General features: G+C 40.5%; 1 protein-coding gene and 1 long non-coding RNA gene across 3 annotated transcripts in view; one reads left to right on the top strand and one right to left on the bottom strand.

Moving 5' to 3' along the window:
• LOC307216462 (uncharacterized protein) overlaps nt 1-3321 on the bottom strand; it is a 96510-nt gene extending 93189 nt beyond the window's left edge. The window contains exon 1 of one of the 2 annotated variants that reach the window (XR_013839087.1): nt 2111-3321. The gene's annotated coding sequence lies outside the window, so the exon portion shown is untranslated. The remainder of the gene's footprint in view (nt 1-2110) is intronic. The other variant, XR_013839088.1, reaches the window with a different exon arrangement.
• On the top strand, nt 2440-26012 carry LOC307216476. The gene is made up of 3 exons (XR_013839109.1): nt 2440-2543; nt 4478-4559; nt 24724-26012. It is a non-coding gene; the product is annotated as an uncharacterized lncRNA (long non-coding RNA).
• Nucleotides 26013-26172: the final 160 nt, after the last annotated feature.

The raw sequence follows: 26172 nt of genomic DNA, 5'->3' as shown, positions 1-26172 counted from the left end.
GACAGCTTCATTACTGTGGACAATCAACTTCTGTGTTGTATTTACTATACAATTTTTGATTTATGGATTGTGTGGGGACACTGCATTTGCTATTGAGTAATGGCTTCTTCCACCCGTAATGCCCCATCCTCTTGCCTTAGGGGCCTTCTAAGGGCCCTACTGACAGAAGAATTCAGAGGGAGGTTCTGAACCTCTGAGTCTTGGTATAAAAGCAGAGTTGGGGATGTTGCTAGGTATCAACCCAATCGGCTTTGGGGCTACTTAGGAATGTGAAAGTATATGAAAAAGTAAATAAATAGCTAGACTATGACTATGTCAGTGCAGTTGGTCATCACTCCATATGCTCCATCACTCCACATTGACACCATGGCTATCTTCAAGTAAGTTACTCCAGGGTTTTGAAGTGGTCCCACTGATTTTGATGTAGCTATTCAAAAATTAGTTGTTTGGATCTTATTGATATATGTTATAAAGCAGTTTGAGTTGTAATAGTGATGGAAGTGTTTATGCATTATGTGAATGCCATAACTGACCTGCTTCACATGTTTGGTGAGTCTACCAGATAGCTTATAAAAGCACCTCTGCAGCCAGCAAGCATGTGGTCTGGTTGGAATCACATTGAAGCAATGTTCATAAAAACCAGACTGCTGCATAGGATTTGTTCAGTCCTAGCTCATATGGTCATCTGGGGCAAGCGCCAATGGTTGCTGACAAGCTCCTAGCTGCTCAGGATCATATGGAGCCATTTTTGGGGGGTGGGGGTGGAATGAAACCTCCATGATGAGGACCTGTGTTCAGACCTAGTGTCCTGAGATATTTTACATCTGTGCAAGGTGGGGACAGTGAAAACATCCCAACACTTTCCCTCTTCTGGTTGCCAGTGTACATAGCAATGTTTTCTTCCCCACTCCTTTGAAGAGCTTTTTGTTGGTAGCTCCATGTCTGCGGAATGACCTCCCTACGAAACAGCAGCTCACCCCAAGGATCCTTATTTTATAGGTTGATTATTTTATTGTTTCTGTTAATTCCATAGTATGCTTTTATATTCTCTTATTTTTGTCCACCACCCTGCAGCCTTTTGTGGTGAAGGACAATAAATAAAACTTGATACCTTGTACCACTGAAAATAGATAATCTGACCTGCTATTTTCACGGTTTTAAGATATGGAACTCTGGAGTATATTTACTTCGTATTGTTCTTGGCCCAAAATATTTCCGCCTCTAGAATGGCTTGAATCCTTAGATGTCTCATGCAATAGAAGTGTTGCCAAATGGGGGAGGGGAAAAAAGGCCAGAGCCTAATGTACAGGCACAGGAAGAGCCTAATACATTTTCTGGCAATCGTTGGTGGAGCTGAAAATTCAAGCATCTTTGTAGACTTAACTCTCACAATAAGGAATCAATTACAAACAATTTTGGTCACTAGGTGAAGTGCTCTCAAGTTTTTATGGGGTTTTTTTTAATGGTAAACTAGTGTTTTAGCCTTTTGCTCTGTTTAGCTTTTTTAAGTGTCTTTGTGGGCTGGTGTTTTCAATAATTGAAGCGATATCCAAATACTCAGAGGAGACCCATCGAAATCAATGGATTTATGTTACTAAGCCTATTGATTCAATAGGTCTACTTTGAATGCAACTCATGTTAGATATAACCCTTGGGCTTTATGATAGGGGTGGGGAAGGTCTTGCCCACAAGTCAAATGCAGCCCATACTCCTCACCAACTGTATGCCACACCCTGAAGTGATCTTGCCTGGTTGAAATGTTTCCTTGAACTTAGTTAATGCTTCTTGCTTTAAGTGGATTGAAAGGTGGGGACGGGGGGCACAGAAACCTCTGGGTTTTTCATAGCTGGGATATAGCCTACTGTGCAACTGTAAGAGTTACATTGGCTGGGGCACCCCTCTGCCTCAGACCCCCATTCACCACTAGCATGCAACCCCGGGTGCAGAAAAAGGTCCCCTACAACTGTTTTATGGCATGCCCCTCCCTGGTATCAGTACAGATTAAGGTTGGTCCATGGGGTCATGAAGAGTCGGACATGACTAAACGACTAAACAACAACAATAACAAACAAACAAACATACAAATGTATTGCTGCCGAGGTGCACTCACCATTCTGAAGCCTGAGGAGACTATGCTGATGCATCTCCAGCTGTTGCCATTGACTATGGACAACAAAGTACATGGCAGCTGAGTGGATATAAAGGTGAGCCATTTCCTCTTCCCCAGCAGAACATAGCTGAGACATTCAGCAGTCTTTTTCCCTCAGTTGTTTGGAGGCAAATTGGTAGTTGGCTGGAGATGATCATCTGGCTGTGGGATACTGTGGCAGGATAATAAGGCAAGTTCACTTCCTGAAAGGGATTATGGCTTGAAGGCAGTTGAAAGCTGGCTGGTGGGAGGTTTTGAATATGCCTATGTATGTGTGTGAAGATGATCTGTGAAAGGAAACTGGTGGATATTCATGAATAGATGAACCCATGCAAGGTGGCAGGCTGAAGATAGCGGACGAAGTTGCCAAGCAGAAGCTGGTGGAGCAATGTGGGTAAGAGCTTATTTTCTCTGTGCTCTTTTCTCCTGTGGATGTGTGAAGCCAGTCCAGTGAGAAGCTTTCTTAAAACCACACATGAAAGCAATGCAGAGGACCACAGGGCTAGAAGCTGGTGAGGCTTTGTTAAGACGCCAACCTCCCCCATTCTCTTGTGAAAGCAATGAAGAGCGCTGCAGGGCCTAAGTGCAAGCCACCTTATCTTTCTAAATAAATATCCCTGTCCCTCACAAATGTCCATTCCATATTTTTCTTCAAAGACAGATAACCTACGGTCAAAAGCCTGAGTTTAGTATGGGCTATAAATATTTTTAATAATGATCAAATCATTGCTGAGGTGCCACCACAATTGTCAGGCCTAGATAGCTAGGGAGGTTGTGCTGATGCCTCCTCAGCTGTTGCCGTTAGCTACAGGCGGCCTATGATGTCACAAAAAGGACATGGCGGCTGAGGGGAAAATGGCAGTTACTAGTGGGAGGAGGGGAGGAGGGAGGGACCAGGAGAAGCAGGCTGAGGGGAAGCTGTAGCAGCGGAGGCTTGGCTCCTTCCTTTCAGCTTGAGTTGCCAACTTTTTGTGCTTTGAGGGCTCTTGAACCTGTCATACCTGTAAAACAAATGAACACTGCTTTTGTCACTGTGTGGTCCCCATCCCAAATAAACTTAGGATCCCCTACGGTTTGAGTAGTTCTCTTTTAGTTGAAATATGTCTGCCGGGCCTAGTTAGGTGCTTGCCTCAGGATCAATCAATGTGATCATGTATTTTATTTAAAATCATTTATAAACTGCTTAATATTTTTTTTAAAAAACACAGCACACATTGTAAAAGCAATACAACTTAAACAAGAATACCGCACAAAATTAGTAAAACAGTAGTATAAATGCATGTTGAAAACCAATGAAAACAGGATTTCAGGGAATTCAAATAAAAGCAAGGTCCTATTTCTTTTACTTTATTTTTAATATATTTTATTGAATACAAAAAAAGTATCAAATAAAAAAAGAAATACAGAACAAATTTCATACATATACACATAAACATAATTATACATCTATAAAGCAATATTCAGAAAGAAAGGGGGAGGGGGAAAAGAATAAACGAAGAAAGAAAGATTTAAAATAGAAATTTAGAAAATAGAAAAGTGTTTGCCATAAACAACAGTTCTATCTTATGGATCAGGGAGAGCCTGGGCAAGAAGAAGTCTTTACAAGAAGACTCCTGGTGCAGTGCTGGCACTCGACTTGTGAGCCATGATAAGCCACAAAGACCTGGGTTTGAATTTCACTTCTGCCCCCAAACTGAAGATAATGCTGGCCTTACCAACGTGGTGCCTGCAGGTGCTATGGTGCCCACCATTTCCTGCCAAAGAGACAAGCTTCCTAGCTCCTCTCCACACCACATTTCAGGATTCAAAGTCTACACTTGAGGAAGCAGCCCCTGGTCTCCTTCCTAGGGTTGTCAGACCCCCAGGGAAAATCTGAATTCTTCAAGTTTGCCATAGCCCCCCAAGTAGCAGGGAGAGGGCTTGGATCTCCAGGTGGGGAAGAGCACCTTTAAATTTTTATTACTATTAAGATCAAGACTGTGCATGCAGTTTGCAAGCTTCAGAACAGCAGGAGCTGGTTGCAAATAATTGCATAACCTCTCAGGGCAGGTGCCTTCCTCCTCCCATTTAACCTCTTGCCTCCTGGGTTCAGAGGTGAGAGGCATGGTACAAGAAGAGAAAAAAAATGGACTGGGCTAAATAGGAGAAGGGTTATGACCAGAGGCAGATTTAGGGGAGTTCAGTCAGTTATGAGTGCACATATGAGCCTGGCATGAGGGGGGGGGGGCATAAAAGGTAACAAAGCATATGAAGAGCAGCAGCAGGAACCAAACCTGTTGCCTCTTCTCCCTTCCACAATTCCTGGATGACTTCTTCTTCTGGATCCAGCTCTGAGGAGGCAAGGATAAACATTGACCCAAGGAGACAGGAGTGCTGGGAGACTGAGTGGAGACTGGAGAGCCTGGAAAAGGTATTTTATTTATTTATCTTCATTTAGAGTGAAGTGGAGACTAGAAAATCATTTCAGGGGCAAATGACTGATGTGGGAGTTGCCTTTGAGGCAGAAGAAAATAAAAGGCTGAATTGGGAAATTCCCAATCCCAGTCCAGCAAGGTTTTTTCCCTTCCAGCACCAGGACTGTTTCAAATAAAATCTAGATTGAAAGGAGCCTTCTGCTAGCCCAGTGGTATTTTTGGCCCCTCCAACTGTGTCTTAAACACAGAACTTGGGGGATAAATTGTGTCTGTGCATGAAATAGAAGTTTTGAAAGGTGAAGAGTATCTTTGACATCTTTACTTAAGTGGACTGGAACACCCATCACATACAGTGCCTTAAACACAGGGCTTGGGAAATAAATTGTGATTTCAGAAAGAGGTTCAGAATGTTAATTTCCTTTGTGATAGTGACACCACGCCCCCCTAATCGCTCCTCACTTCTTCTAGATTGATTTATATGCCAGAAAGGTAGACCTGCACTGCAGGTGATCTCATGCGCTGTTATTAAAGTTACATGTTCCAGTGTATATTCTTTATTTTATTCTGAACAAGCAAGAATGTAGTGGGGCACCTTAAAGAGTAGTCAATTGTATAATGATAAAAGTATTGGTGAAGGGTGTGTGTGGGTAAATAGTGAGGTGAGAAGGAAATTAAATGCTTAAAGTACTAACTGGCAATTTCATTATTAACATCTGCTGTTCATAAGAGCCATTCACAAACTTAAGTTTTAGGGTTAATGTTTCATGCTTAATGATACTACCAGGGCCCTCCTTGTGACATCACTAGGGTTACTCCTAAATATCAGATTTGGGCCTTGAAATTTCAGGGTCTTTGATCTCCTGACCTCGCAACCCTAGGCCTCAATCCTTTGTGAAATGGGGTAAGGCAAGGAGAACACACATACAGATCTTCTAGAATTATCCCATTCAAACATAGCACTGTGATGTATGTTGCCCTCTCTCATTTGATTATTTATTATCAATTCATGGCTACATTACATCTTAATAGAAATTTTAGACATTTATTACAGAGGGAGGTGAATAAGCACACCTTTGAACTGCCCTACATGAACTGCTCTACATGGATAATTGGAGAACTTTTCTTTTGCAAGGAAGCATTGTTTGACTGTCCCTCTGATGCCTGTTTTGTTTTGTTTTGTTTTGGTTTTTTGCTCCTTTATTCCTTTCCAACACCCTTTTACATTTGTATGCTTATAGTTTGGTGTGATCATTCTTTCATTTAGGGAAGTATCAACAGAAAATAGAGCATTTTGGAATGAAATAACAAGAATTTATCCTCTCTAATTGTTCATACTTAAACTAAATGAAATCCTATGGGCTTTTTTCTCCTTCTACACTCCCTAATCCCCACACAAGCACTGGAATTTAATTTTTTACCTTTAAGAAGGTGATTTAGACTGCTTGCTGCTAAAGATATTGAGGAGCAGGACCTAGGGCTGCATCTACACCACACATTGAACCCCCCCCCCTACTCTTGGGAACTGTCATTTAAATATGCTTTAAATGTATGGTATGAACTTAGCCTGTATTAGCTCCTCAGATATTATACTGAGAATGTGATTCTGTGAAGAACTGTATTTTACAAGACTAGTGAATAGGGGATTGATAACAAAGGCAGAACTGTATTTTACCTCAGTCTCTCTCCATAAATTATACTCTCTAATCTGCTAATTTGATGGACCCCCTTCACCCAAACAAATTCCTTGCTTCTGCCAAATGGCCAGTGTCCAGGCCATATTTACATAACATCCCCTCCTCCAGTCAGCATATGATGCAGATTATTGATTTATGGCATATTTCACTGTGCCTGTTCAAATGAAGCTTTAATTGCTATAGTTGGAATAAACATCAAAAGGTTTCCTTAAATGTTTTCCTCCTTAGTTTCCTGCAAAAAGGTGATATTTGCCTCATAATAAATATTTTTAAATGGATCTGTTCCTCTGGTTTCTTGTAACATCACCATCCTAGGGCATTTTGACCACAAACATTGAGCTTACAAATGTTTAACATATACACAGTTTAAATCATCAGAGCATTCAGCCTTCTGTTACTTTGGCATGGAGATAATCCACACATAAATCACGAGGGGACCAATTTCCTATGAAAAGACGGTGATTTCCCATGTAATAAACACCCTCTGTCACTTATAAAAACCACAGCAATGCCTGGCGTTCTGTAGGGACAAGGCTTTGTGCAAAAGGTTTCTGTCCTCTGCTAGAGCTTTGACAGAAGGTGGCGGAGATATTTTGTGAAGAGGCTTTGCAGATTGTAAAATAGTCACTAGTTTTATAAGTGGGAGATTTAAATAAACAAGGAGAGACTCATGTCACTTTTCATTCTCAAGCCTGTTTCTGTTTTTTCTCTTCAGGTGCACTTAAATTCATATTCACAGCTAAGGTCCTCCCAGGGGATTTTATATACCTCATTTTGTCCCTCATTTTGAAGAGTGCTCTGCTTAAGGGCAATCGTTTTCAATGCATTAGTGTACTTCAGCATGTTGTCAGATGGTGTTTTCAACATGTACATAATTACAGCTGGTCACTCAGGCATGGCCCATCAAGGCTCCATATCAGCTGGTTGTCAAGCTTAGATTGTCACTAGTAGTCAGAGTAACAACAGCCCTTCTCCATTATGGGGAAGTCAAAAAGCCAACTTTAGTGAATGTGGTGGAAATGGAAAACATCAGGAGCAGGCTTTACTAGGATACAGTATAGAGGGTGCTATCTTGTCTGGAAAAGCCCATTGTAATTTGGCATTCACTGGTGGAGGTAGATGGGGATCTCTGGAATGGAAAGCTGCTGCAGTGCGCTAGTATTCAAGCTGGGGTGAATCCACCAGCCCACATTTCTCATTTTTTGGAAGCTGCTCATAAACATAAACTGACCTTGGATATTTAAATAAAGCCATTATGAGTATTCTCTATTTGTTAGCTGGTCATCAATTTTAGGTGCAATTAAACTGAAATTACCTCTGATAGACACATGGTTATGAACTTTCAGCCATAACTCCCTTGGTATTGCATTATTGTTTCAAATTAAAATGGTGTTTCTCTTTGCTTAAAACCTCACATTATTTTTTTAAAAGCCAAGGTGTACCTAGAGAGTGATGAAATGCAAAACGCACAGCCTTGCAGGGCCTTGTAAAAAGCACACAAAGACACTTGTTCAGCACAGTAAAGATAAGAATTATGAATTTATGATTTCACAATATTGCTTACAGCAAAGTAGTGGAAGCTGGGACATAGGCTTTTCTAGAAAGGATAATTGGAAACAATCAATAGTCACAGGACAATATTGGCCTAATCAGTTAATCATCCCTACCCAAAGTGATAAAAATGATCATTATTAATGCTTTTTTGGCATAAAGATTACTTTGGATAGAATGGCATCCTGCTTATCCACTGTTAATGTTCAGCTATTGCTTAAATAACTGGGTACTATTAAACTGAAAGGCTTAAATGTAGTCGGGTTCATACTTTTGGAAATCCCCATGTAATCACTTTGGAAGATGTGGGGATATCAGTGGGCAACACTCGGATGGAAGTGACATTTATGATAACTGGTGCATCCAAGTGGAGGGATGTACTATACTGTAATATAGCTTGCTATTTGCCTGCCTTCTGCCAGGTGTTCTTGGATCCAATCCTATCTTACTTGTGCCCTGGTGCCATTTTGCTTGGTGCATACAGAAAACTAAACTGGCATAGAGAAAATACTACATTAGAACCTTTCTTCTTTTCTATTGGTAGGGAGTTTGACATGGGACAGTGTGCAAGCATGCTGCCTGTATTCTAATCACAGAGATGGAAAGGATCCCAGAGGTCAGCAACCCCTGTTGATGCAGGCAATCTACTGCTATAGCATCCCAGATAGGTGGCAATCAGATAGGTGGAAAGTTAAGAAGCATCCATCATCTCTTAAAGCAGCCCGATCTACTATTGTGCAGCTTGTGTCATCAGGAAGTTCTTCCTTATAAATCCTCCATTTGCACCTGTTAGTTCAAATCTTAACCTCTGGAAGCACAGGGAACAAATTTGCTCCATCAGTTATGTGACAGTATCATCTCTTCTCGCCTCCTGGCTAAACATACCCAAACTCCTCAATTCTTTCCTCTTCTGAATTGGCCTCCAGACCCCTCACCTCCTTTAATCCCCTCTCAGAAATCAGTTATGTTGAATCTTTGAGAAAATCCGCAAAACATACTTAGAGCAAAGAACCTTGCTCAAAGAATCCTGGGAACTAAGTTTTGTTAAGGATGCTGGGAAATTGGAGCTCTTTGAGGGGGAAACTAAAATTCCCAGGATTCTTTGGGGGATGTCATTTGCTTTAAATGTGCATTGGATGTGCTAAATGTATGCCCTTCCTTAGTTGCCAAAGAAGTTTTTGACTGAAAGTGTTAATATTGTTTCATACTGAACTCTGCCAACATGAGACAGTCTGTAGAATGATAATAAACTTTATAGATTTTTCCTACTTCTTCCAAGAGCTTCTGAATCGCCTATATAGCTGGGATAATGAGACTAGCAGTATTTGGCTTTTGCTATCCCAGGCACAAAGGAAACACATCCAAAATCTCTGAACTATGACACTTGGCATCCTTTAAAGGAAGGAATGCAGGCAGCATACAGATTCTCAGTTCTATGCAGCATCTCTCTGTATCAGAACTATATATAGGAATAAGTTTTAAGGAAATGCCAATGGTGTAGTAGGTGAATACCATCTGACTTCCAGGGCCAAATTACCCAACCCATTTTGCCTGATGAAATATGGAGTGGGCTCCATCCACATTGCATTTTAACCCATGGTTGTGGTCACATGAATTGGGTCAAAAGATGATTTTCCCTTCTACAACTAATTAGGCATCACCAGCAACCCCTTCTTCAGTGTGACTTGCTTTACTTTGCTTAGATCACAGCCAGCAGTTCCTCAGACCTTTGAAAACAAGCTGAGTTGAGATTCCAGACAGCAAAAGTGCTTTTCAGAGGACCAGTGAATGTGTAGGGCAGCAGTCAGGTTCACGTCAGTAGTTCCTGCTTCCCACTTGGTTCTCTGAACAGAGCCCATGTATATAGAACTTGTGCACATGTAGGTTCATTCTCTCTCTCTCTCTCTCTCTCTCTCTCTCTCTGTGTGTGTGTGTGTGTGTGTGTATTCTGCATTTTCAGGGCACCAAGTTGCATGGGGAGAAGAGCCTTCATGCATACATGTTCCACATCTTAAAGAGCAGATGAATGCATGAAAGCCAGGAGTGGGTCATATCCCAAGAACCTCAATCCCTCCACATATTCACTGGTCCTCTGAAAGAGATTATGACAACTGATAGTATAAATAATTCTTGCCAATGGCCAATATCATATGAGACAAGTTATACATTTGACTCTGAAAGAGAAGTTTTCAAAGTAGTGATTCTGTGGATGTGAGACCTTTCCAGAGATAAGAAAAGCTAAGTTTGGGTTAATCAAAAGACACAATTTGAGGTCAGACATTAGAAATACAGCTTCTATCAGACTGTTCTAGCAGACTGTCAAAATGCAAATTCTCCAGCAGTCACAGTACTCATAATGTCTTCAAAGATACTAGTGAATCCATCTGGACACAATTATAGCCCTTTCTACCATTTGTTCCGTCCAGATCATTTGGCTCCTATGCATCAATAAATGCCTGCGTAATGGTCCTAATAAAATGTGGACTGCTAATGAGACACAGTACCAATATTGGTATAAATATAAGCTGGAGTAAAGCTACAAACAGCACAAATTAGGTTTTTCTAATGCACCTTTCACATTGTTTCATGGTCCAGGTTAGCTTCTTTTTATATCACATTTATATATCCTATGGTTAAATGGGTGCAAGGGTGGCAGTTGTGTGTTAAACAGTCAATTAAACACAGAAGAACCAGCCAAGACAGAGCAATGCATGTGGCGTTGGTTGCCTCATGATATTTTTCTTTTGGGCGGGGGGTGGAATCTAAGCCATATATGCAAACATGACTTTTATGGCATGCTATGCTATGCTGTTTTGGTATTAGAACGGAAAGGTGAATATTAATCTTGTTGCCCACCTACAGTTGCAAAAGAAATAAAAGTCCAAGAAGAGTTAGGCTGTAATTAGGCAGGCAGCCTTCTTGCAAAACTTCGGGAATAGGTCAAAGATTTTCTTATTCCAGCAGGCATTTTAAGGTAGTGTTTGGCTTTATGATGACTTTTTAGTGTTTTATTCTCTGTGTGGTTTATTATTATGTCCATCATTTAGAAATCCTAATGATTAAGCAGTATATAAATGTCCTAAATGTATAAAACACTAGATTCTATACACATCTGGGAATAAACCGCAGTGAAAACAATGGGACATACTTCTAAGTCGTATGCATGGGATTTTGCTATTACATATTTTAATTGTGGGTTTGTAATCAGCCTCTTTGCCTTGGAATCATTTTATGTAAACCACACACAACCAGAACATTTATTCATAAAGATTCATAAAGATTCATATATACAACAGATCTACCAATAAGGAAAGAATAGATATGTGTTAGATTTTTTAAAAATTGCCTATAAAAATGGTAGAGATGGACATCTCAAAACCACAAGTTGTTTTCTGGTTTTCTTTAATCAACATAAGGCAAAAATTTACATTGAGGAGGAAACCATCCATACCTTGTGTGTCATAATTACTGTTTAGCAATCTCGCACTAAGAAAAATTTATTAAAACTTCATGACTCATTAATAGTAAGTGATCACAATCACTTAATAGAAGAGGAAAGTGAGCTAATGATAGAAACTCTGATTAATGATTTTAACCTTAAGACACGAAGTCAAGTGAAATTAATAGCTCTGGATAGCGAATGTAAGGTTAATGTCTCATGCAGAATACCTCTGAGTGGAGGCAACTGAGAAACACAGACAAGGACTGGGTTGCACAGACAGATTTTTTCATGTGTACTAGGCAGCATCTTTTACTACCAGCATTTTTCTAAACCAAGTTGGAAGGTTTTGTGCAAGCACAATAGCTAATCAGAGCGGAGGGGCAGGCGAATACATAATTAAAATGCTACAATATCAGTATGCAAATCTTCAAACTCTTGAAATATTTTCAGAGCGAGGCGTATTAGGGACATAAATAAGCTGTTTTCTACTAAATCAGACTACTGAGCCATCCAGCTCAATATTACCTACACTGACAGGCAGCAGCTCTCCAGGGTTCCAGGAAGAAGCCTTTCTGTGCCTTGCTTGGAGATGCCAGGGATTGAACCTGGGACCTTTTGCACATAAAGTGTGTGCTCTGGCCAGCAGCGGATGGGAAAGTGGGGCTGAGTCTGGCTGAGTCACTGCAGCATACTGGGACAGAAGGAGGGAGGGGCATGCCAAAGTCAGCGCAATGTTAATGGGCTGGCTGCCTCTACCGGCGTGTTTGTACCATACTGACCTCACTGCTGCTGTGCCCCTCCCCTTCTTCATCCTAATATGCTGCAGCAAGCAACTGCATAGAGGTCAAGTGTAGAACACAGGCCTTGCACGACATCCACTGTTGACTCTCCTACCTTGGTGCACCCTGCACTGTTAGAGAGGAACACTGTGTGTGGATCATTATGGGATGAGATAGTTGCCTTTGATAGAGGATAGTCCTAGCATTCAAGTGAGCAGGCAACCTTTCCATAGCCTGGTCCCATGTCACATACAGTAGCAGCTCCATGAACTGACAGGACAACTGTTTCAGATGCTGTGTGCATACCTCAAAGGGCATCACTTACAGTTTAACATCTGGATATGGCTGATGCATTGGGGCTGTACCAACTGGTGGTATTTAAAACTCAGGACAAAGATAAAGTCAGAAGATTTAACTCTGCATTTAAAGAAAAGAGCTTACACATAAAACCTGGTGTATCATGTGGCACTGGGCCAGAACTCTTTTTCCATTGTTTGGACAAGAACTTTTTGTAAATGCAGGAAACGGCTTTATTTCAGGCCATACTACAAGGTCATGCAACTCCATATTATTTGCTTCAGAGAGGAGGAACCTCAGGGCCAGGGTTCAAATATAGCCCAGGCTTCTCTATTTCATCAGTTCTGCTTTACAACATGAGGTTATTTTGCCTGACTGAACTGTGTCCTTGAACTCTGATAATGCCTCTTGCTTGCCTGGGTGGAAGATAGAGGGATGTGTGTGCAGAAAATACCCTGCTGTATAAAGGTAGCATTTGCATTTGTTGCTCTGCCCACTTTTGCTTCTGGCCCCCCCCATGGGCATGTGGCCCTAGGAAAGTTGCCTAGAATGGAATGTGGCCCTTGCCTGGAAAATGTTCCCCACCTTAGGTTTACTCTAACTAACAGCCGCTGTCCAGGGTCTCAAGCAGAGATCTTTCCTGTGACCTTATCTAATCGTTTTAAACTAGAGACACCAGGCCTTGAACATAGGATCTTCTGGAGGCAAAGCAGGTGTTCTGTCACAGAGCTGTTGTTACTCCCCCTCCCTCCCATTAGAAATAAGCATTCAACGTTGGAATCTTCACCTGTAGTATGTGCTTTCCCTGACCCAGAATGTAAGAATCCTGCAGCATAAGAGTTACCATAATTGGTAAAGGAGGATATAAGGAATTTAGGCTTTATTGCTAGCTCGTGTCAGCTTCAACATTCCACTTATCCCTTTGCTAGCTTTATTCTATACAAACTATTAAAGTATCATATTAAGAGTCTAGGCTGTGAATAGGATATGCTTTCCCTCCTTTTTAAGTCAAAAGTGTAATAATGTCTAATCTCACTAAATAAACAAATAAACAAATAAAGAAACTGAAATTTGAATCTATAAATAGTTAAAATGATGTTCAAATTCAAGTGGTCGTGCTTTGTTAGACTATTGTGGGAAAACAGCAAAGAATCTCACAGCATTGTTAGAGTATCTGTTCTTTTATTTAAACTTTTATCAGTTAATTATTATTTTGAAAACTTATAAACTGAAAATTTAAACATCGTCTGTCAACCAGTACTAGACAGCTTCTGCTCTCTGTTTTATGGGTTATGCTGCATGTCAGAGGAGTCCAAATGTTCAGTTCAAGCTTTTAAGATATGGTCATACTGTGATGGGATATGTCTTCTTGTATCAGTCCTGCTCATGAAGTAAATAGTGCTTTGCCTTGTTTCAAAGTGATTGACCTCAAATAACATGCTGATGCTGTGTAAGAGTTTCCATCGGAGGCAGAGCAGAGAGTCAATGGACATGCAGCATTCATATTTCCAGCATTGTGTTGCAACAGGCCTAGTTGCCACAATCATGAGCAAAACCAGTATCTTACATAAAGTTCTCTTATTCTCATCCATGACTATAGATAACAGGCACAGCCCATGACCTCTCTCTCTCTCTCTCTCTATCTTGATGATCTCCATTTCTCAAAGTACTCTCTTCCCAAAAGTCTTCACTTTCACACATTCCCACCAAAGATGTACGTAGTACCTCTAGCTGGACACCCTCTTCAGCATCAATGAGACCCTTGCCTACCAGGTGCACTGTTGCAATAATTTAAGGAAATTTTCTCTGACTTGTGCAGAGACAGACCTGAATTGTAGATTCTATTCCACACTGCATTGTCATTCTCTACACCCACATCTTTCTCCCAGACACTTTAAAGACCCTTAGTAGTACTGATGGAGGTACTAAGTAGGCTATCACACGACTTAGATATGATAACCAAACAAATGTCCTGTACTCTCTGAACCAATGTCTCATGTGCTGTCAAGGGCAGAGTAACTTACATCTTAATAGTGAGCTTGGAACCATCCTACTCCTTTTCCATGTTTTCTCAGAAAGGTGCTCTTCAAAAGCATCATGGATGTTTATGATCCACTTTCCAACAAAAGCGTGCACACTATTATTTTATTTACCGATTCCTCAATCAGGTCCAAGAATCCAGTTGTAAATTATTCATTGAGCAAATTTCACAGAACTTTGGCTTTTGCCATACATAGCAAATGTTCAGTTCACTGAGTTCCACAGGGCTTGCTCTGAAGTAAGTGTGCATAGTACCAGGCTGATTCAAGTTTCAATTTCACAGAAATTGTGGCTCCTGTTTTTGCTGAGCTCCTGGGTCATGCAGTTCACTGCAGGATGCTATAATTTAATGGTACGGGCAGGCAGCTTCATTAAAAATTAAGCAAAATCCTTATTGTTGTGAAGCAACTCCAATGAAACCAATGAGATGTTTAGCAAAATTCTAATGCATTTTTACTGCATTCAGTGGGGCTTACTCCCCAGTAAGTATACAGCAAAATCCTACTTGTGTCTACTCAAAAGTGCATCCCATTGAGATTCACTCCCAGGTAAAAGTGTGTATAGGATTGCTGTGCTAGTCCCAACTTTCATTGGATAGCTCCTTAAAGCAGTGTTAGAGTGCCCGTTGTTTTTTTCAGCATAAAAGGCTGGAACTTCTTAAAAGTTTGGAGTCTCGAAGGGCCATCTCCTTCTATATCCCACTGTTTCCGTAGCTTTGTGTTGACAAATTGCATCACCTCTTGTTTCTGTCCTGTGAATTTTGATAGCAAGAAAGAAACTATGAGCAGATGGCTAGTGTGCCATTCTGTTCACATAACCATTTCCATCTGACAGCCATTGCTCATTCTCTATATGAGGGACGCCCTATCCAGTTGCACAGTGCCAGTTGCCGTGTGTGCTGCTTTAAAGGGCCACCCGTCTATTGCTTGGTCTGCCAGACTACAATCAGAAATTGGATGCAATGTTCCTTAACTGCCTCTTCCCAGCCTCTTTCCAGACAGTCAAAGCATTTGTAATTATCCTGTAATGGAATTGTTGACCCCCCACAAAAAGATGACATTTACTTATTTCTTTTTAATTTAAAAAGAACTAAAGTTTATTTGGTATTCCACCCCACTCTCCTTTTCAGCTATGTATATTTTTGCACATAGTGTGAGAGCATTATACCAACAGATAAAGAAAAACAAAATTGCTTCCAAAGTCACGAGTTCAAAGAATGGACTCCAAGTCTAAATCAGCGTCAAGGGGAAACAGTGGATAGTAGTGTTTGTTCCTTAACAGCAATGTACCTGACAGAATGATTGAGGAGGCCTGACCCACTGTACACTTCAGGAAGGGTAGAGGAGGAGGATACAGAAATCTCTAGGACAATGTACTTATCATTTATAAAAGCTAGCAAAATGAATATTTGCTACGAGGATAGACTTCAAATAGAAACTAAGGTGGGCAATTTGTCATTCAAATCAGAGTTGAGTGGAAGATCTTTTTTTATAGAGCCCACTCACAGTGTATATTAATATTCTGGCTATCAAATGCTATAATTTATTTGATCTCTCCCTACCCCCATATAATCCCTGTAATATTCTAATAGACTATAAAATTATTTAATCCCAACTTTGCATTCTATTTCCTGTCTGCTGCAGTTCTTAACTACTTACGTTATACAAAAATAACACAAACTCCAACAAATTCATGGGTGACAGGGGCATTCAGACAGCTTTTCCCAGCATGAGCAGGATTAATCACAGTTAATCATTTTCAATACTGCACAATGAGAGATACAGCTTCATAGAAATCACTTTAAGCAAAACCAGGGCACCCTCAAGTCTTCAAGTGAATCTCTGTAGGCCTTGTGACTGGATTTACAGGCTTTCTTCTTACCTAAAAGCAATGCAGTATGTGTGGTAAAGAGAAGACCTTATAGGACAAAGGTCACTAAAGTACCAGCACCAGTTCCCAAAACCCATTCAAGTTCCTTGCTTCACAGAAATTCTGCCCATCAGTGTGAAATGATTTAGGGAATTTAGGGGACAGATTAGAGCTTCATGCCATTTAGAAAAATGGTAACATTCCTATAAATTCTTATCACAATAAGTAGCTTACTAGCTTCTGTCCAGCCCTCAAACACCAAAAAAATAGTAACTTCAATGGAAAGCAACAAAGTTAGTTGACTGAGAAATGGGGCATCATTATCTTTTATTAGCCTGTATATGACTCTAGAAGAAGTACAACATTTTTGCAATTAGCTTTGATATGAGGGTAATATTAAAACCATAGAAACTCAATGATTTTTCTTTTCATACCTCGAAGTTTTACTTCATTGGTGGGAATAAATCTGCTTTTAAATATTGCAGTAGTTCACATGGATGAATTAGGGATGCGGTGTAGGGAAAAACACTATTTCAAACAATCCATTGGTGTAACAACCTGCAGCTTCATGACCACAGAATGGGGTGATCTGGAGTAAACTGGACTATCATAATGCTTTAAACAGTCATGGCTTTGCCAAAAGAATCCTGGGAACTGTAGTTTGTTGAGGGTACTGAGAGTTGTTAGTAGACCACTATTCCCTTCACAGAGCTACAATTCCCAGAATTCCCTGGGAGGATTGGTGGTTAAACCACTCTGGAAATTGTAGCTCTCACACTTGGAAGGAAATGCAACCTTAGAAGGGAAATGGCTTCTCTAACAAACAGAATCTACCAGATGAGCTCTGCTATCTGTTCTGGAAGTCCATCCCCCCTCAAGGCGAAATAAAAGTGTGGCTATACGGGCTGTTTTGTTTCCTCTGCTTTTCTACCAGTATTTGTAGGTGCTGAAGACACTCAGGATATTATGATTATAAGGGAGATCTTGCCCATCATAAAGAAGGTTGATTAGACTGGTACTCTGGTGATCATAAGAAATCCAGTCATACTTAGATACACAATACCAATTCTCACCAAGTCATAGAAAATCCCAACTATGAGATTAGGACACATCAACAGAGGGAGCGAATATGCAGGAATGTGAAAGTATTAAAGAAAGGCAAGACGGGGTAAAAAAATAAAATCTCATTCTGACTGGCCTCAAACTTGGCTGCTATATCCAGTCAGTAATTAACTCCTAGTGGCTGCATGACAAAATTCTGCTGTTGGCACCTGATGGAGGAAAAGAGACAGAAGTTGCAGCTGCTGTAGTCAAATGGTCAGAGAAACCTTTAGGGAGGAAAACCTTGGTGGAACAGGAGCAGTGCTTAGAACAGGCAGAACTGAATAAGAAGGATAAAAGAGGCGGCTTTTAATAAAGTCCAGATGCTCAAGGCCTATCCCAAGAGAAACAAATGAAACAAAGTGGAGAAATGCGGATTGTATTTATTGCTAAGCCTCAAGATTCCTAAATAATAAAGCAGGGGCATGAATTAAATATCTGATTGCCTTAAAGCCACCTTTGCTTCTAAGTATGAACTAGCCAAAGAGTAAAAAAGTGAGTTGTAAAAGTATAGGATTGTATCTGAGTCCTACTTAGAGTAGACCCATTGAATATAATATGCTTAAGTTAATCATGTCCATTAGCTTCAGTAGGTTAACTCTGAATAGGTGTAGCATTTGATTCAACTCATAAAATTCTAAGTTACTGCATCAGGTCCCTTTCTACCTAAAAATACTCATTCACAGTGAAGACCCACAAACGGATGACTCTTCTGTTCAACCAATTGCTGACAACCACTGAAAATATCTGAGAGTGTATTGTGCAGATGATGTCTTGATGTGACTTAATGTGATTTAGAAAATATATTTGAAAGCTATAAGATTACTCTCTCCACCCAGCATCCATTTTGATCTCATTTGACCTACCACGTTTACTGCCTTTACCCCATTATCTTATTTTCATATGTTAACAATGCACATGCTACTCATCCCATATCTAAGTTACTTAGAAGCAAAGTATAGGACAAGGTAAGCCTTGTTTGATTCCTATCAAAAGCGAACACACCCACCCACCCACCCAAATACTATTATAGGTCAATGAATGAAAATATATAGAAGACTTATGAGTACAGGGTGTTGGTGTTGGTGGTGGAGAGGAAAATGGAAAGGAATGGAGTATACTATACAAACAACTTCAGAAGTACAGGCTAAATGTTTAATGAACAGAGGTGAATATAATTCACAGATAGTCAATGTGGTGCCCTCCAGATGTTGTGGACAATTACCACCATCCCTGACCGCTGGCCATGCTAGCTGGGGATGATGGCAGTTGTAGTCCAAAACACCAGAAGGGCACTACGTTGGCTACCCCTCATTACTAATTACTAGTGTGGCAGAAAGGGCAGATTCCAGTTCAGATTGTTTTGAAGACCATTACTATGAAATATGAATGAAAGGCTATTGTAAGTGATAAAGGAAAGCTGAAAATGACTAGCTGTCTTATTTTGAGGAAAACAAAGCAAATCACTACACAAGCCCATACAGAGCTTGTCTGAGGCCTAGGGCAGGAGTCTTGTCCATAAGATGCGCCATCATGTGGCACCTAATCTGATCTGATGCTACATGCTAGTACACAGTAATTCAGGTCCAGTTTTAATGTTGAAGCCTTGCAGTGCGTACAGATAGGCATGATTATCTTGCCCATGGCTATTTTGCCCATTAAGCCCTCAGTCGGCTGGGAGACACGGGGCATTCTTGGCATGACACCATAAGTTTGGTAGGCCCTTGGCAGGGCCCCCTGGCCAGCTTAGCCCTCCAAGGCCCGTGGGAAGTGTACCCAGCTGCCTCCCCCTCTTTGCAGCCATGTTTTCACAGGCTTTTGATCAGAGAGCCTTTAAATTAAGATGTTGATGGACTTGATCAAATTTCCGTTCCATAAAAAGAATAAAATGTGGAGACAGGGGGAGGGAATGCCAAGCTAACTTTTGAGAGGGAAAATGCAACAAGAAGGAACAAAAGTAAAATGACCTTCCAAAGTCAGAGAGACTCTGAATGGCCGCTAATTGAAATGTCATAGGAGGAAGTGAGCTGGTAAGCGAAAGCAAATATTTAAAAGATGAGAAATCCTTCACAGTCAACTGGATTAATTTTCTGCCAAGTTCATCACAAGCAAATCTATTTGAGGTGATGTTGTGGAAAGTGGTGGGTTAGCATACATTGTCTGAAATCTGAGGAATGCATAATGCAGGAGGGCAGATAATGACTGCTGGGATCTCTTGGCCCCCAGGTATATGAAGAGCTGGCCAGTTAAAGGTTGTTTGCCATAATATTTTATTCAGAGCATTTAGAAGTAAATAAGTAAGAGCTGGAAAGACAGAGCAATTTTCAGGAGAAAAATGAGCATGTTGAATTTTCCAGCAAACCTGAACTGTTTGCATTCAGTCAGCAATTAGAGGGAAATGCCAAGCCATAATATTGGAGTCATTTAAGTAGGAATTAGTAAGGTGCTCTGATCCAGCTATCTGATGCTGGAACTCCAACATCCATTATAGCAGAGGGAGCCAATCCCCATGTGCACCGCTTTGGACAGATGGATCAATTGCCTCCTTTGACATAACTGGCGATCTCCCTCTACGTATGTGCAAGCATGCCTGGTACTCTAAACTGGTGCAAAGAGGGACAGTTTTACTGACTCACTCTTGACTATTAATTTTAAGAGGAAATGTATCCCAGAGTATCAGGTTTGTTAGCAATGTTTTTGGGGGGTGCAGGGTGGGGGTGGGTACAGACCCACCTGCTTGTCTTCTAACTAGCTAATCAAGCAAGCTATTCATACTCCTCCATTATGACTCTTATTCCCCTCACAAAACCTCTCACCACACACTAGTTGAGGATGGACACTGGCGCTATTCTGACTTTTCGCCCACCCACCAACAATAAACAACTTCTTACAAAATCAATTTTCTTTATTATGTTCCATTCATCTTTCCTTTCTCAAATCCTTATCCTGAATTGCTGTTGTTGAATTCAATATTCAACAGTTTGGGAAAATAGCTTCTCATAGGATTCGAATTGTTCCCAAGCATCCTCCTGGCCTCATTTGAGAAACATTAATTAAGGGAAATAAGATCACAATTTGCAAGGCACAAGATGGAATGCATTTGTAAAAAGGATGCTGGTTCTCCTTTTCTTCCCACAGCTTGAGTAGTTTTCTATACATTTCTCTAATACAGTGGAACCTCGGGTTGCGAACGTGATCCGTGCGGGAGGCATGTTCGCAACTCGCATCACCAGGTCTGTGCACGCGCGGGTCGTGCAAAGTGCGATTTAGCACTTCTGCGCATGCACCGAAACCTGGAAGTAACCTGTTCTGGTACTTCCGGGTTCAGCGCGGTGCGCAACCCGAAATCACGTAACCTGAAGCATCTGTAACCCAAGGTTCCACTGTACTTCACAATCTTGGAGCACGTTCATGGAGCATGCCTTAAATTGTTAATTTGTTTCCCAAAACGATGGCCCTCATAAACTTTAATGTTTTACAGAACTTATGTAATTATAAATATCTGCTTGGAGCTGCAGCCCCCAGAACGCATCACAAAGTGCATGGTTTTTATCCAATTATGCATCTGTACTTCTTATTTTCCTTACTTCTATAGAATGTCTGAAGCACCTCTTGCAGCTAAATATATGAATTATAGTGCAGTCCTGCCTGCTTTTGTCTACTCAGAAGTAAGTCCCGTTGAGTTCAATTATGTGGGTAGGGGTCCCTAGCCTTATTGGAGCAAGCGGTGCATTTGCAAATCTGAGAAACTATCATGCAGAAATGCTAATGGGGATACTGAGGCTGCATACATACCATACATTTAAAGCCCCAGTCCCGGGAACTGTAATTTACCCCCACAGAGCTACAATTCCCAGGACCCTTAACAAACTACACTTCCTATCATTCATTGGGAGAAGAGGAAATGTGCTTTAAAAGTACAATGTGTATGCAGTTTGAAATGACAGTACTTTCTTACAATGAAAGTTAAAACAAAACATTAAAAATGGTTTTGGCTTCCCTGTCCTTAATATCAGCTTAGACCAATACAGGCCGTCATCACCATGCAAAGGTGCTTGCATTCTTAACTGTCTTTGTGCAGCATGCATTTTCTATAGCTAACAGACATGCACAGTGAGAACTTATGAACACAAAATCAAATGTTATTTTGTTTGCTGGGCACTCAATACGTGCAATTAGAGTAGATGGAAGCAGGCAAAAAATAAAAAAGGAACAATTTGCTTACTTCAGTGCTGTAGATAATGACTATGTTGACAAGGTCACCTTGCTATATTGACATTGTCCATGCTGTAGTCAACTAATAATAATAATAACAAATCTCTGCATTTATCCAGAGATGTTGTGGGGAAATAAATTTCAGTCAATGTCCAGACCATTTATTTAGAATAAGTAATTCACTATATTGGAATTAACAGTAATTGGTGTGGATATTGGCCCTGATCCAGAATTCAGGAGAGTCTAGGAACAGGATACAAATATCCTACCTTTATTCAAGGATCTGCCTTGCCAAAAGTATGATCAGCACTGTCATCTTTGATAAAACCAACAACATGTATTCTGGAAAGAGGGGCTAGTGGCTGCCTGAATTCACACACAAATGGTAGACCTTCTTTGCTGAACACAATAGCATCCGTCAGCATATACCCCTATCCACTTGTGGTGGTTGCTTCTGACACAGCAGTCTTGTGTGTCTGTAGACTATTCTCCTGAATCTTCTCTGTGTTCAAGTCTTGTTCCACATGTAGATCAGTATTGCTGCATGCATGGAGGGGGAATGCCAAGTTTCTGCTACTTAAAGTAAAAAAAGTCACGTGTGTAAATAACTCATTAGAACCATTACAAGGAATTACAGTTGTGGATATTAAACAATCTGATGTTGTCACTACCCCCTCCCCAAGCAATTTTTTGATTAGTTTCTACATGGAAAAATACACTAAAGTTGACTGGTAATAGTATCCTCCATGGGTTATTTCACACATTACACAGCACAAAGCCAGGTTTTTCAAATATACTCTTGACAGGGTGCCACAGCCAATCCTGGCTTTCAAACAATTGTACCCATGTGATACATTTACTGTATCTTCAAACTGTTGTTGATGCACTTGGAACTAACATTTTCTGCCCCTGAAAACAAGTAATGTCAATGTGTACAACAGCCCTAATTTATTTTTGCAAAAATAAGTTTTAAACATTATTGAAAAGCCATTTGTAGTATCTCGTCACTTTAAAAGAAGTAAGGTTGTAGTGGGCCTGAAATTATTCCAGAATACTTACAGGATTATTATTATTATTATCATTATTATTATTATTATTTCCCACCCATCTGATATAGAATTGTCTTTTAAAAATATTTAATACATCTGGAAGTTCAAGCACAGCTTGATTTGCCATGCAGTTCTTGGAAACATGACAAACTAAATGGAAAATAATGAATTCATTTGTTTTGTGAAGCTGTCTCCCACTTTTAATAACATCAAAAGCTAATCGTTGTTGATAATGTAGCCACTTCTCCTTTACTTTAAGTGCCACCAAGCCACCAGATTCAGAATAAAGACAGTCCTTAGGACAAGTGCTGCCTATCTGATGATATCTGAAGGCTTCAGGAATCCCTTTTAGACACTAAACAATATCCTCCTGATCTTTCATAGAGAGTCAGTCTCAATGAATGAAAATCAAAATGACTTGAATCATGTACAAGGGCAATATAGCAAATAAAATCCTTTAAACCATGCAAGGCTCTGATCTTTCAAACCTTTCATGGCAGCAGTCCCATGAGCTGGAAGCAAATGACTACTGTTGGGTTTTGTTTTTGAAAAGAAACTTGATACTTTGCCTGCAACTCTTAGTGCTTTACAATTCAAACTATGGTATCATTCTGCAGTAAACTCTCTTGGGTCTACTGAAATCATCTTAATCCTAAATGTGTTAATGTGACAATGTCACATATTGGCTTCTGTTGTCACAGATTAACAGTGTAATCCTATACATATCTATGCAGAAGTAAATCCCATTGTGTTCAGTGGGGATTAATCCTATGTAAGTAGATATAGGATTGCTGCCTTAGTCACTTTGTGCAAGGCAAATAGAAGCAGAACTCTCCGCCAATCAGTTACACACGACAATCATTGGTCATTGTAAATAGCTAACATATATATCTGCCTCACTGGGTTGCACTAAAATAGCTGTCTCTGTCATAGCAGAATCCCACTTATAATAATAATAATAATAATAATAATAATAATAAGTAATAATTTATTTATACCCCAGCCACCCTGGGGAGCTTCCAACAAAACACTAAAATACAATAATCTATTAAACATTAAAAGCTTCCTAAACAGGGCTTCCTTCAGATGTCTTCAAAAAGTTTGGTAGTTATTTTTCTCTTTGACATCTGATGGGAGGGCGTTCCACAGGCGGGTGCCACTACTGAGAAGGCCTTCTGTCTGGTTCCATGTAACCTCACTTCTCACAGTGAGGGAACTGCCAGAAGGCCCTCGGCGCTGGACCTCAGTGTCCGGGCAGAACGATGGAGGTGGAGATGCTCCTTCAGGTATACTGGACCGAGGCCGTTTAGGGCTTTAAAGGTCAGCACCAACACTTTGAATTGTGCTTGGAAACGTACTGGGAGCCAGTGAAGGTCTTTCAAGACCGGTGTTATATCGTCTCGGCGGCCGCTGCCAGTCACCAGTCTAGCTGCTGCATTCTGGATTGGTTGTAGTTTCTGGGTCACCTTCAAAGGTAGCCCCACATAGAGCACATTGCAGTAGTCCAAGCAAGAGATAACCAGAGCATGCACCACTCTGGCGAGACAGTCAGCGGGCAGATAGGGTCTCAGCCTGTGTACCAGATGGAGCTGGTAAACAGCTGCCCTGGACATAGAATTGACCGCCTTCATGGACAGCTGTGAGTCCAGAATGACTCCCAGGCTGCGCACCTGGTCCTTCAGGGGCACAGTTACCCCATTCAGGACCAGGGAGTCCTCCACATGGTAGTAAGATGAGTTATTTCAGTTCTGTCACTGATTCATACTCACTGTGGCCCCTTTCTACTGATTTCTGGATCATGTTATAGTTTTTCCACTACACATTTGAAGAAAATGGATGCTGCCTCCACACTAACACCAATTTACCCTCGTTGCAGTAGAACAGCGATGGATTGCTCTTCAGATATTGCACTCCCTCCCATCAGTCCCAGCCATCATGGTCAATGATCAGGGTTGAGGGGAATTGTAGTCCAGCAATATCAGGTGAGACACAGGTTCCCCATAGCTACACTAGATCTAGTTCAGATGTCCTAACACAGGCCATATGGAACATTACCACTGGGTGCCAAATTAACACACTTGGTATATCCAATCAGCTGATTGGAAACTCCATTATGTCTGCAGGAATACCTCAGCTCAAAGATTGTACTAGTTACTACATCAGATATACTGAGCATGTGAAATAATCAGCTATTTGGAAGCTCCATATTCTGCAATCCAGCACAGCACGTAGAAGGTCAAGCAACACCCACACCTGTTTGTGTGGAAAAAGATGGAGCAAACCTTCTAGTCATCTGCTGTGCTTGTTGTTTCCTGTATTTGGGCAAGGAATTGAAAATGGCCAAAGTTTTATACCGTACCTCTTTCCCCAGAAGCAAATATAGGCAGATAATGGTGTTTCTTTAGAATAATTAAGATTCATGTCATTTTTATTCAATCAACAGTAAAATAACTAAACTGTATAATTACAATAAAGACCAACAGTTGTATAGCTGAACTTTTCTGTCTTTTTTAAAATATATCCTCAGAAAGATAAAAGAATTTTAGTTTACTGAAATATTCACAATGGTTGTTTCTTGTTAATATAGGATATGTTTTTCTTTTCTTTTTTACTTTTTGTCATGGCTAAATGATCATAATCAGAAAAATAAAAGCAGTGTTAGAAAGTTTAATATCGCTCTCTATTTCTTCAGAAATTTTGAAGAAAACGTGTATTACATTGGTATATGACTTACAATGGTTTCACAGCAAGGACTGCAAAACCACTTACATATATAAACATGGAAGAGAATGCTAAAACATTAAAACATTGGTAGCCATCTATAAACACGAAGAAGTTTCATAAAATTCACACTCCAGGAAGACATTCATCATATGTCAACAGCCTGATCCCTTTTTAATATATATACTTCAAAATATGTTTAATTTGACAATAATAATAATAATAATAATAATTAAAAACAGTCAAGGCCAAAATCCACCAGGAAATTCTTTATGCAAGGCCTCCCTTGTCTTCTTCGAGGTCTCTGGTCTGCCAAGGGAGAAGGTGACAAGACTGCTGCCTCCTCAGTATGCAGGAGACTTCCCTGGGAGCCACGTCTTTGTGAGGTCCACATAGCAAATATTTATGGAAAGGGCCCAAAACCTATCAGAAAAATCAAGGGTATCCTGGACCCCCACTGAAAGCAGCTCCACTCCAATTGGAAGCCATGACTTTGGCTTTGGAACCGATTTCAGCTAAGGTGTGTCTTTGCTCTCATCTTACACTGAAATAATTGGAAACTGCACAAAAGCACTCAAATGCTCTGGCTGAGAGCACAGGAGAACTTCCTGGCTAATTGTGCTGCAAATGAGAGAAGCAGGATTCTAAGCTACATGGCCTCTTTTTTATTGGGCAGATTTTTATTTTATTTTTTAAAGGCGAGGACAAGGAAAACAAGAAAGAAAGGAAAGGATGAAATCTGGATGATTTACATGCAAATTGACATTCCAACTCTTTTAAAACATTGCATGTCCCAAAGCCTTCTGGGTTTGGAATGTAATACTGCATCAAGTATTTCACAAGGCTCCTAA

This window comes from Podarcis cretensis (assembly GCF_951804945.1).
Source record: "Podarcis cretensis genome assembly, chromosome: 5".
Taxonomy (NCBI): domain Eukaryota; kingdom Metazoa; phylum Chordata; class Lepidosauria; order Squamata; family Lacertidae; genus Podarcis; species Podarcis cretensis.
This window is presented reverse-complemented; position numbering and strand designations above follow the sequence as displayed.